Here is a 12,647-nt window from a genome sequence, read left to right as displayed (position 1 = left end):
TCTATCCGCCAGCAGTCTCCAGTACCTTGTAACAAAAATAATAAGAGGGATTGACAAAACTAGCTCCAAGTTTCCTTCTAGCTCTAAATCTGGAAGCATATGATTTCCTCCAGGCCTCAGTGAATTCACTTTGGCCAAGGCACCTTAAAATATGCTGAAGAGTCAGTGGGAGAGTGAAAAACCAATTGAAAAATTTTTCTAAATAGAATTTTACCCACTTGGTATTTAATAACTCATCTTTTTCCTGCCAAGCTCCTCTAAGTATATATGGAATTCCCCAAGGGAAACTTTCTTGGGTTTTTTAAGTTGCTGAGCTAGTGACCTCTACCCTGAATTCTCTACTCATCGCTCTGGCATTAGAGGAATATGATGAGCTGAGTATTTCCTAAGGATGTTGTTAGATAGGCACTAATAGGCTTTAAAAAAATGACATGACACTTTGCTCTCAAACTGAAACTCAACAGACTTGAGACAGTTAGAGTACATAAAGGAGTATTAGCATGGAGCTCAATGTAGAATGGGACAGATTATCCAAGACTTGGCAATTACAATGTTTCCGTTTCTTTCTTGAATAGTTCTCATGGTTTTCTCTCCTGATGTCTATACCCAAGAAGGAAGATGGATGTGATGAACTCCTCCCACCTCTTGGCTCCCTTTTCCAATGAGTTTTTGCTGCCTGTATAAATATATTCCTCTAGTGGGGGTTCTTTACCTGAGTTTTATGACTTAAAAATCTCTCTCTCTCTCTCTCTCTCTCTCTCTCTCTCTCTTTCTCTCTCTCTCTCGTATGCATAATATGCACATATGTAATAATTATACTTCCCTAATGTGTAATGTATACATATATAATAGCTACATTTCCCTTTTATATGTATATATGCACAATATACACATATATAATAACTATATTTCCATTTTTAATAAATACATTTTATTTTCAGTTTCAAATGTTTTCCCCCCTCTCACTGAGAACACATGAAAAACAAAACTCATTAAAATATGCATAATGAAGCAAAACTAATTTTTCACCTTAGACATATCCAAAGTAAAAAAAGAAAGGAAAAGAGATAAATATATTTCAATAAAATTCATTTATTTTGTGATGTTAGATGCTTTCTTTTGTGAAATTTAAAAAAGTTATTCTGAGAAAAGATCCATAGATTTCACCAGACTGCTAAAGGGGTCCATGCCACCAAAAAATTAAGGACCCCTCCTGTAATGGTCCAGAAGGTCCTAAAGGATACAATTTTCCCCCTTTCATCTTTGTATCTCTGCACTTGGCCCAGTACATCATATATGATATATGCTTAATAAATGCTAGTTGCATAAATCAATGAATTCGATGATTGTTCAATGTACTTGATATAGACCATTGCCGAATTTTTCTCTGCACATTTTTCTGCCTTAGGAAGAACCAGACACTACAAGGAGATGTTTTCCATAAACCTTAACATAAGGCCTACTTCCAGTTCCATTATGCCCAGGTAATGTGTTTTAAGTGGCACACTGACCTGCCAGTGGAATTTGGTATGAAAAGGGATGACAGATGAGGAAGAGACAGCCATCAAGATTCTAGTTTATTAGCCCACTGCCGGCTGAGGGATTGTTATCTCTAAAATATAGCATTCCTGTTACAAGGTACAATTTTTCACATCCATTAAATTGCTTTGCATGAAAGTGTACTTCTCTGCTACCATGGCAACCATGTTTTCTAATCTGATTTCAAATTTTTACCGTGTGCTGCATAAGATAATGCTACTCTTTCCTATTTGAGAGAGAAGTTAGTGGTAGGTTGCAATTGGGACTTTAGGTCCCCAAAGGAAAAACAAATCACCTATACACTAAACAATGACTTTTGTCCTTTGGCACAAATGACCTAACATTACTCCAGTCTTTTCCCTGATAATATTGGTATCTAACTCGGAGTCTTCTTTAACTAGATGGAACTATAGCCACTATGTGATGCCATATCTATGGATATTTCAGATCATTTCTTCATCTATTTCCATTCTGAAAAATTCAAGCTCCCTTAGCCACCCTCATATTTCCTCCCCATCACTCTATGGTTGCTTCTTTGTATCAGACAGAAACACTTTTCTCTCCTCCTTGTGGACATTCTGTATCGTTCTGGATCTCCTAAGCAGATTTTGGTTGAATTCCAACTCAGGATGGTGATAGGTAGTTTAGCTGAGGCAGAAGATGGGTATTGTTCATTGTGGGGGAAAGGGGAGAGGAAGACTGTCAAAGAAGAAAAGTGAGTTGAAAATAATGTTAGAATGTTACCAATAACACTAATTCCTGCACAAGTAGGGCACTGAAGTCCTTGGACAGTTCATTTCTCCCCATCCTTTAACTTCAGCCAAAGGAAATAATGTTTTTTCAATATATTTTTATTTAATTTATTAAATATTTCTTCATTATATGCAAAAAATATGATCTTTGTTTAAAGTCTGAGTTCCAAATTATTTCCTTGAGGAGGCAAGCAATTTGATATTGAATGTACATATGAAGTCTTGCAAAATGTTTTTGCATATTAACCATGTTGCAAAAGAAAATAATGTTTTAAAAATATTGCCTTCCTACATTCTCTTTAGCACACAGGAAATTAGGTTTCTTAAAAGTTTTCCTCTTCTCCACTTGAGCATTTTTTGAAGTCAATTGTTTTCCACTTTTTCAGCTGACACAGTGCGTTGGTGTTAAGCCATTTCATGTTGTGTCAGGGCTAGGGAATTGTGTCTCATAATGAAACATGACTGATGCAACTTGACATTACATGTTGCAATGTGATTCTTCAGCTGAGACCTCTAAAATATGTATTTTTTTTTACCTCTCTTAAATCTGTTGTTTCCGTCACCTCAGAGACAGTTGAAAGAAGGGAAGCAGATTTACCCATGATGGACATAGATGATGAAATTGACAAAACAGGAAGTAAATATTCTGTTTTCTAAAAAAAAAAAAAGAAAAGAAAAGAAAAAAGTAAGACTTTTCTAAATTATTTTTGGAGGGCATTGGGGAAAAAGATGATAAAAATCACAGGATACAACAAATTCCTACTGCTGAATGGCAAAAACCATTTAGATTCTTGATCACTTATCCTCTCATATAATGAGGGAGTAAGATATTTTTTATACTGTGTGAGGGAAAAAACGTGACTTGGTCATTTGTGAGTATGTCCTCTTGGGAATCTTTGCACACACATGAAAAATAAGAAAAATTGAGACCCAGCACTTCTAACATCAATTTTCACTACATTTCCACAAACCGTGGTAGTTTTCAAAATCCAAAGAATGCTGGCAATAGAAATAGAAATTTTATCTCAGGGGGATAAGTAGTGACTTTCCCATCTATCTAACAACAAAGAGAAACTTTTCCATCAATAAATAACATTTAGGTTTGGGTATAAAAGCTTACAAAAGTCTTTCAAGAATGTAAAAATCCTTCAATCTACATTCAAACCTATCTAATTTAGTTTCCTATTAATTAAATAATGTACTATTTTCATGTATGTTGTATTTGTTTACATGGCATACATATGTCTGTGGATATATAGACATGTGTATATATGTACACATGTGTATAAGCATATTGAATATGTGTCAGATTTATGCAACATTAGGAGAGGGTAGAAGGAATGAATAAACAACAGAGATATTGAAATGTAAAGGAGAAGTTCCTTTAGGTTATAAAAAAGCATTCCACATTGTAGAAAGGTTAAGAGACTTGAACAGCTTATATCAGCAAAAACAAATTACCTCCAAAATACAAGCTAAATTCAAGCATTTGTATCTATGCACGTATCTGTCTGTATGAGAATCCAAAAAAGTAGACTGGTAACTTCAATTGTCTGAATCAGGATGAATCTCCATAAACTAAGAAGTAATCAATCTTTGGCTAACGTAACTTCTCCTGAACAAGATAGGTTACTCACTGCACCCTGGGCCATCTCCAGTCACCTTGAAGCTCACAACATTATGCAGCTCTGCTTCACTCAAATCTAATTCACACACAAGTCAAGATATCATACTAGTGATCTCATTGGTCCTTCTCAAGGAGCAAAAGATGAACAACAACAATGGAGACTGAAAAACAGGCAGTGACAGACTTCTGTTTAAAGTGGCAAACCTCAGGGAAAAGACTTTGGGACATGTAAAGGAGAAGCTTCTGTCAATCTTAGACTAAGGACAGTTGCCTTCACTAAATATAAGGTCCATTACTTTAGTTGAAGAAAAGATAGAATGAGTCAGCAAAGCCAGTAACTAAAAGTTTTAAAAAGCTATAGATATTCATCACAGAATATGCCCAGAGATGTCCTGTTTTGGAAGATCCCAATAGATAAGCATCCATCTCAGAGAAGACAGGTATCAGCAATCCAGTGACCAAATGATCTTTCTCATCCAGCCCAACATCAACAGATTCCATTGAAGAGCCAAGTCAACAGCTGAGCAATGTGCTTGATCCAATCCAAGTGTTGATTGACCCATCTAGTCAAGATACCATAGCCTATGAGGAACAAGTTCACCTGAGCTGCCCAATGAAAGGAGAAAGCCCAGATGGGAAGCTAAGGTAATCATTCCTCACCAATACCACACTCCACAGCAAACATCATGGGTACTCTTCAAAGGAATAAAGATCTTCAAGGTCCTGCATTCCCAGAATTCTGAGTTATGTTGCCCATTGGCATTCCAAACACATTTGTTTCATTTCCTTTGTACTGTAAGTTCATGGCCACTATTTCCTCCTGACATCAGCTATTGACTCTCGCATATTTTTGTGGGAGAGTGCCCTCATGGTTTGAAGGGGAAAAGTTAATGATAGTTAATAGCTATGCTATTTGATTAAATAATATTGAATAATATTAAACAAATAAATAATATTAAATAAAAAAGTAATAGTCTTCTGGTTGATTGTTAAGGCAGTGGGGAGTCTTGAGTTAGATATACATATATAAGAGATAACAATCATAAGGTTAATCTTAGTGAGTAAAAGCAATGGGGAGGGTACTAAATACATGCCGGTATGTATGTATGTTTTAATATAAATGCATGTATGTGTATTATGTGTACATGTACAAATATATGTACATATGCAAATGTTTATATTCCTTTTTATGCTTCTTCAGGGAGGATAAAAAGGAATTCCTTCCCACATGCAATGTATATCACAATCCATTTATTCCTTCTCTTCTTATGTGATTTTGGTTCACATTTGGTTCATAGATAATCCAAGGAGAATCTGCCCAAAATAATAATGGCCTTTCTCTGTCTTTTAATATTGGTGTTGCCAGAGGAGTATTTGGATCATCTATTTGTTATCCCTTAATTTCACTACATATACAGCCTAAATCTTTTTTTCCCCATATTCTATATTTCCTCAAAGATACCCCTTATACCACTTCTGGTGCCTAATAATCATATTAAATAATACCTCAAACAAACCTAACATAAATGTGAACAAGCATAGGTATGTGCATGTATGCATGTTGTATTGCACATTTGTGTATGTGTGTATACGTAATATTATTCTTGAGCCTTGAATCAGAAGTGAAAAATAGATACTAGATTATATCTCTTTTTAAAGATGAAGGAGTAGAGGCTGAGAGAAATTAAGTGACTTGCCCAAGATCATGGAGCAAGTAAGTGTTTAAGACAGGATGTGAATTCAGATCTTCCTGACTCCTTGTCCACTATCCTATCGACTATGTCATCTAGTTACTTCAAGATAGCGTAATGGACAGAGATCATTAGATACCTATTGTACCCTCCTGGTGCTTAATACTGATTTCTTCATTGATCTCTGATTCTTCAGAAATTGTATTGTTCTAGATTTCCAAACATACAATACCACCAGGACCACGTTTGTGCTAAAATAATATTTTTCAGATGGATCTTTGCACCTGGGAGTGGATTAGGACTATTAAATTGTATTATTTTCCATTTGCAATATAGTTTGCTCTCTTTATTCAGTTCTTGACTCAACTCATTTTTCAGTTGCAATTACTATCCCAGAAATACATGCTTATAGACATATATGTACTACTGTGGTATATTTGTTGTGTTCTTGCCATTTTCATTCATGAATTCTCTTCAGATGCTGTGGTTTAGCTAGTCCACAAACACTTCATCTCCTCTCCAAGTGGAAAAACATGACAGCTAAGGGAAACACCAATTTAGAGTACAAATTCAACAGCAAAACTCAGCAGAGAAGGAGGACGGGCAATTATGAACAACACTGGGCCGTAAAACATTGAAACGTAGTGGAAGCAAAAAGTCTACAGAAACCTTAGTGTGTACCTCAAGTAAATCCTCCTATTCAGGCATATTGTTAAACAGAATTTGTGCTGAAAAATTCCTTCAAAGGAACATATTAAAATCTAAACTTGTGTAGTTAAGATTCTAGGATCACAAAGTTTTCAGCTGCAAAGGATTTTAGAGGTCACCTACACCAACCTTTTCATTTTACAGGTGAAGAAACTGAGTCCCAAATAGATGACACGATTTCCCACATATCTATTTTGCAAGAATTCTTTCATTGCTGTTCTTTTTGGGAAAGTTTGCTCTATAGACAGGGATTTACTGAATAGGTTTTTGTTTTTTTTTAAGAGCAACTTCAAGCTGATAAAAGCTCAATAGCTGTGTGAATTAGGTTATGCTTTCTGTTCATCTAAGGACAGAGAACACTATTGGGTTGCAAATCCCATTTCTTTCATGTTGCTGAGACTTGAAAATTCGCATTGAAAACCTTGCTGTCTGGTAGATGAATTTTTAAAAGATGCATTTCCAAAATATCCCATGGGTCTTTCATGATAGATATGAAAAGTATCAGAATGTTTTCACTTAGCTCTCATGGCATCTTACCAGTCCAGCAAAATCCTCAGTTTGATCTTGTTAAAGGCATTATATAGACATAGCTTTGCTAAAATTAGAATAGAAAATGTACATTACCAGTGAGAAGGAAGAATAATTTTAGAACCCACAGAAAGACTGGGGCTAGATTGCACCATTTCCCATCTATCATGGGCAAATTAGATATCTGAATATGAAATCCCAGTCCTTTGCTTCTCTATTTGTTTTTTCTAAGTTTTCACCTCATCTCTCTAATCATTTTAGCGAGATACATTTTTTTTCAAATTCCAGTTTGAAAATATAATGTGGAAATACAAATAGAAAGACTCTAATAAGGTCCTTCTATTAGTCCAGAAAATAAGAGCTGTTGCTTGTCTATCCAGGTAATAGAATAGTTGGACTTGTGGAGAAACTCTAACCCTACTAAGTTAAATTTGTTTTAAGAAAAAAAAGAAGGAGGAGGGTGAAGCCAAGATGATAGAGTAGAAGCAGGGACCTGCTAGACCTCTATCCCCAAATTCCTCAAAAAGCCAAAAAAATGACTGTTAACAAATTCTAGAACAGCAGAAGCCACAAAATGACAGATTGAAGCAACCTTCTAGTTCAAGATAATCTGGAAAGTTGACAGGAAGGGTTTATCTCACTGGACTTGGAGCAGAGTGAAGTTTAACATGGACCATGCCAGCATGCATGGAACTGGAGCAGGCCTAAAGGGACTGAATCTCTGGCAGCGGCTACAGTGCACAGACTTCTCAACCCACAAACATCAGACAGCTTCAAAGGTCGGTGGGAAGGATCTCTCACCTGGCTGAGAGGGGAGCATGGTCCAGATCCAGCCCCAGCTCCAGGGCAGCAGCAGTCACTGTTGAAGCAGAGGATGCTTCTGGAGCCCCTCACTTAACAAAGAGCTCATAGCAGACTATAGATTTACTTTCTCAGTGAAGAGGTCTTCTCTAACACCACTGGCCATGAGAAAGATGTAGTCAAAGCTCCTGCATCCAAAGCCTGCAAGAAAAGTATGAATTGTTCTTGGTCAATGGAGAACCACAAAAAAATTTGAAAATCAAATAAGAGAAGTAGGGGAAAAATTGTGAAGAAAAATGAGAGCAATGTAAGAAAATCATAAAAAACAAATAAACAGCTTGCTAAAGGAAACCCAAAGACAAATGCTGAAGAAAATAACACTTTTAAAATTAGACTACCCAAATGACAAAAGAGATCCAAAAAGCCAATGAAGAGACGAATGCCTTAAGCAGAATGGGGGAAATGGAAAAAGAGGTCCAAAAGTTCTTGAAGAAAATAATTCCTTAAAAATTAGAGTGGAACAAATGGAAGCTAATGACATTATGACAAATCAAGAAATTATGAAACAAAACCAAAAGAATGAAAAAAAAAAGAAGACAAAATGAAATACCTCATTGGAAAAACAACTGACCTGGAAAATGGATCCAGGAGAGACAATTTAAAAATTATTTGACTACCTGAAAACTGTGATAAAAAAGAGCCTAGACATCATCTTTCAAGAAATTATCAAGGAAAACTGAACTCATATTCTAGAACCAGAGAGTAAAATAGAAATGGAAAGAATTCACTGAACACCTCTTGAAAGAGATATCAAAAGAAAACTCCTAGGAATATTGCGGCCAAATTCCAGAATTCCTAGTTCAAGGAGAAAATATTGCAAATAGCCAGAAAAAAACAATTCAAGTATTGTGGAAACACAATTAGGATAACACAATATCTAATAGCTTCTACACTAAGTGATTGATGGCCTTGGAATATGCTATTCCAGAGGTCAAAGAAGATAGGATTAAAAGCAAGAATCACACATCCAGCAAAACTGAGCATAAATGCTTCAGGAGAAAAAAAAAAATGGAACTTCAATGAAATAGCAATGCCCCAGCACTCTTGCTAAAAAGAGCAGAGCTGAACAGAAAATTTGACTTACAAATATAAAAATCAAGAAAAGCATAAAAAGGTAAACAGGAAAGAGAAACCATAAAAGCCTTACTAAAATTGAACTGTTTGGCATTCATACGTGGAAAATGATATTTGCAACTCATGAGACCTTTCTCAATATTAGTGTAGTTGGAGAGAATATATATACATGTGTATGTATGCATGTATGTATGTATGTGTGTATATATGTATGTATATATATGTGTGTGTGTGTCTATGTATGTATATATAGTGTGTGTGTGCATATCCATATATGTGTGTGCATATATATGTATGTATGTGTGTGTATATAGAAAAAGACAGAAAGACAAAGAGAGACAGAGATAAAGGGCAAAGGGTGAGCTGAATATTAAGGGATGATATCTAAAAAAAAGAAAATTAACTGTTGAGAGGAATGTACTAGGAGAAAGAGAAAGGGAGAGGTAAAATGTAGCAAATCCTCTCACATAAAAGAGGCAAGAAAGAGCTTTTAAAATGGAGGGGAAGAAGAGGAAGGTGAGAGGGAATAAGTGAGTCTTTCTTTAATCAGATTTGGCTTCAGGAAGGAATAACATATGCACTCAATTGGGTATGGAAGTTTATCTTACCCTATAGGAAAGCAGGGGGAAGGAGATAAGAGAAAGGGGATAATAGAAGAAATGGTAGATTGGGGCAAAGGGCGATCAGAAGCAAATACTTTGGTAGACAGACAGGTCAAAGAAGAGAACAGAATAAATAGAGGGCAGTATGGAATAGAGAGAAATACAGTTTTTCACAATATGGCTGTTATGGAACTGTTTTGTATGACTGTACATGTATAACCTATATCAAATTGCTTACTTTCTCAATGAGGGTGGATGGGGAAGGGGAAAGGGAGAGAATGTGGAACTCAAAGCTTTAAAAATGTACATTACAAACTGTTTTCTCATGTAACTAGGAAATAAGATATATAGGCAATGGGATATAGAAATCTATCTTGCCCCACATGATAAGAACGGGAGGGGTGTTATTGAAGGAGGAGAGATTGGAGGAAAGAGTCATCAAAATATATACTTTCCTGGAGTGGGAGGGAGGGACAAGACTGGCAGAAAATTTTAAATTCAAAATTGTGTGGAAGTGAAACTGAAAATGAATTTTAAAAATATTTAAAAAGAAAGGAAAACAAAAAGAGAAAGAAACAAAAATAAGGAACATGGGGAGGAAAAGTGGAGGAAAGAGGAGAGAAGGAAGGGGAAGGATAGGGAAGGAAAGAAGAAAGGAGGTAAGAATTTGATCTTCTAGGAGAGTGACTATGGGTCTTCTCTATAACTCACAAGGAACATGATTTAAAGTGCTTTAGTCTCAGATGGAAGTGGTGATTATACTCAGATTTCATGACACAATTCTTAGGTTCAATTACATTTTACAAAATGGCGATAGTTTTTGACAACATTTAAAAATCTTACAAAGGAATCTATTCTGTGATCTCTCCTCCTTTCCTAGACCCATACCAGAAGCAACAATGCCATTATATGAAATGCCTAAATGTGAGAATTTAGTCATTAGTAGAAATGTGGTTTATAATAACTTGCTTATAATGACTGCTAAAAGAAATATGCTCAAGATTAGTGGTAAAATATATATCTTTTGGTAGCCCATATACTATGAAGGTCATGTAAAGATGGGGATTTTCAATCCTCAATTACTCATAAGCCATTGAAATTTCAAAGACCACAAGGAACTGAATATTTTGGGGAAAGAATTCTACGTTTGCTCAACAGATGAGACAGTAGTTTCCCTTCCTTCCACTCCCCACTCATTTGGGGTATATGTGTATATGTACATGTTTGTATGTGCATATGTGTACATATGTACACACATTCATATATTTGTGTGTATATGCCAGGCAGTGGCACAGTTCAAATTTAGCTGGAATTGGTTGGGGGCTCTCCACAGATACGGAGTCACCACATTAGCCTCTCAATATTGGCAAAGCTTTTTTTTTCCTTCTACCTACAGTTCCAGACTGAAGACCTATCGCTAAAATTGCTGCCTCAAATATATCCTCAGGGAAATCAATAACAAATCAAGCAGCTATTCACTCAGATTTATTGGCATAACCAGGTGAGGCTGTCAAAAATCTCAAAGAGTAGATTGTTGATTATAAAGCAGCTAGTAGAGATCAAGTTCTAGCTGGATTTCATGCTGATCTGATAAATTCACTTGCAGCAACTGATAGTACAAGTAAACTCAAATGGATATTTCCTCAAGGTGCAATAACATATTTCATCCCACTTACAGAAGAGATGTAGCTAATCAGTCTTAATCTAGAAATAACTCACAAATTGTAGGTAACATTGGGGCTAAAAGGAGGCAGCATTCTTAAAATAACAATAATTTGAAGTTTACCTAAATTATTTTGAGAATTTGCTGCAATCTATAGATGTATGAAGCAACTTATTTGGGAGGGGGCACTTTTCCTGAATTACACAATGATGCAAAAGAAATCCTTACCCAGACTGATTTTTGAGGACTACATAAATGAATGAGAGGGCAACTGAAATTTCTGCTTTCTAGCAGAGTTTCCCTGTCTTCCTGCAACTATATGAGATTGCGCCCCTGCCTCTTGCAATGGGATTGGCCTGGAAATGGAAAGGCAGACATGTACTGAGTTGTCAATTCTCTATCTTTATTTCTTACACACTAAAATGCATTTTAGAAATGCAAGGACCACAACTTTCTGCCAAAGCATGTAAATAAAGATCATAGTGTAATAATTTCCCTCCATGTTCCATGTGGTTACAGTTCGTCAGCAGCAATTTGTGATTTATTACCTAGTTCAGAACAAACACTGCCCTGCCATATTGACATTAAGTTTAAATTACCATTTCATAGCAGAAAAAGAGCCATCTCACCACTCACAGGTTATGAATTTCCTTTTCCATTATTGCAGCTGCATTGACTTACAAGAATAATCGAAAAGGAGTGATGCAAGTCAGATTTACAACTGATATGACTCCATGGACCTGATTGTCAAACACAGTGAAACAGAATGTACAGGTGCACATTTCTGGTTAATGTCCAAATTCTGTCAGTGCAAGGCACTTTTGGAAAAAGCAATTGGAGAAATGTGAATTGTTCATGATTCTAAGAAAAATAAGTTATAATTCCAAACATCTGCTTCCTTCATAATGTTACATAAATTAGAAGCTTGAAGTTCACATTCAGAAGCATAAATGTGATGTTTATAGATAACAATTGCTATGCACAGGAAATTTAGAAGATGATTTCTTCTAACAACCTGTATAGGCTACTAAGGAAGGCAAGAGGTTATTCTTCTTACAGTCGAGACGTGGCATGAGAATTGGAAGAAATATAAGGTAGAGGATGATAGTATAAAGGAAGCACCAGAGTTGGGCAGAGAACAAGTGGTAACTTACTTCTTGCCCTCTTTGCTCATACTCCCAACCAGAGGGCCTTCTTCCTTTGTAGGCTTCCTCACAAGAGATCAGATTCACATAGGATGATCATGGGATATTGAGATGGAAGACCCAGATTCAAGCCCTGAAGTAGTTATTAATCTGTCTATACTTGGAAAAATCCCATGTTATATATTATGATACAGTTGTGAGAAAAGTATCTTAAAAACTATAAAGTGTTAAATGAATGTATGTGGAATAAGGTCTAGCATGGGGAAAATCTGAAGTGGATATGAAATGAGTTATCAAAGAAGTATATCAGATGTCTGAGATTTTTCATTTTCATTGATTTTGTTTATATAACTTGAACTTTTTTAGTTGCATGGAATCTAATCAGTATCATTGAATCTTAAATAATGTTTCTATAATTTGTTCTTTGAGACACATCATTTCTTAATCCATTCCCTCT

Source organism: Notamacropus eugenii, chromosome 1, assembly GCF_028372415.1.
Source record: "Notamacropus eugenii isolate mMacEug1 chromosome 1, mMacEug1.pri_v2, whole genome shotgun sequence".
In the NCBI taxonomy this organism is placed as follows: domain Eukaryota; kingdom Metazoa; phylum Chordata; class Mammalia; order Diprotodontia; family Macropodidae; genus Notamacropus; species Notamacropus eugenii.
Note: the sequence above shows the minus strand (reverse complement) of the source record.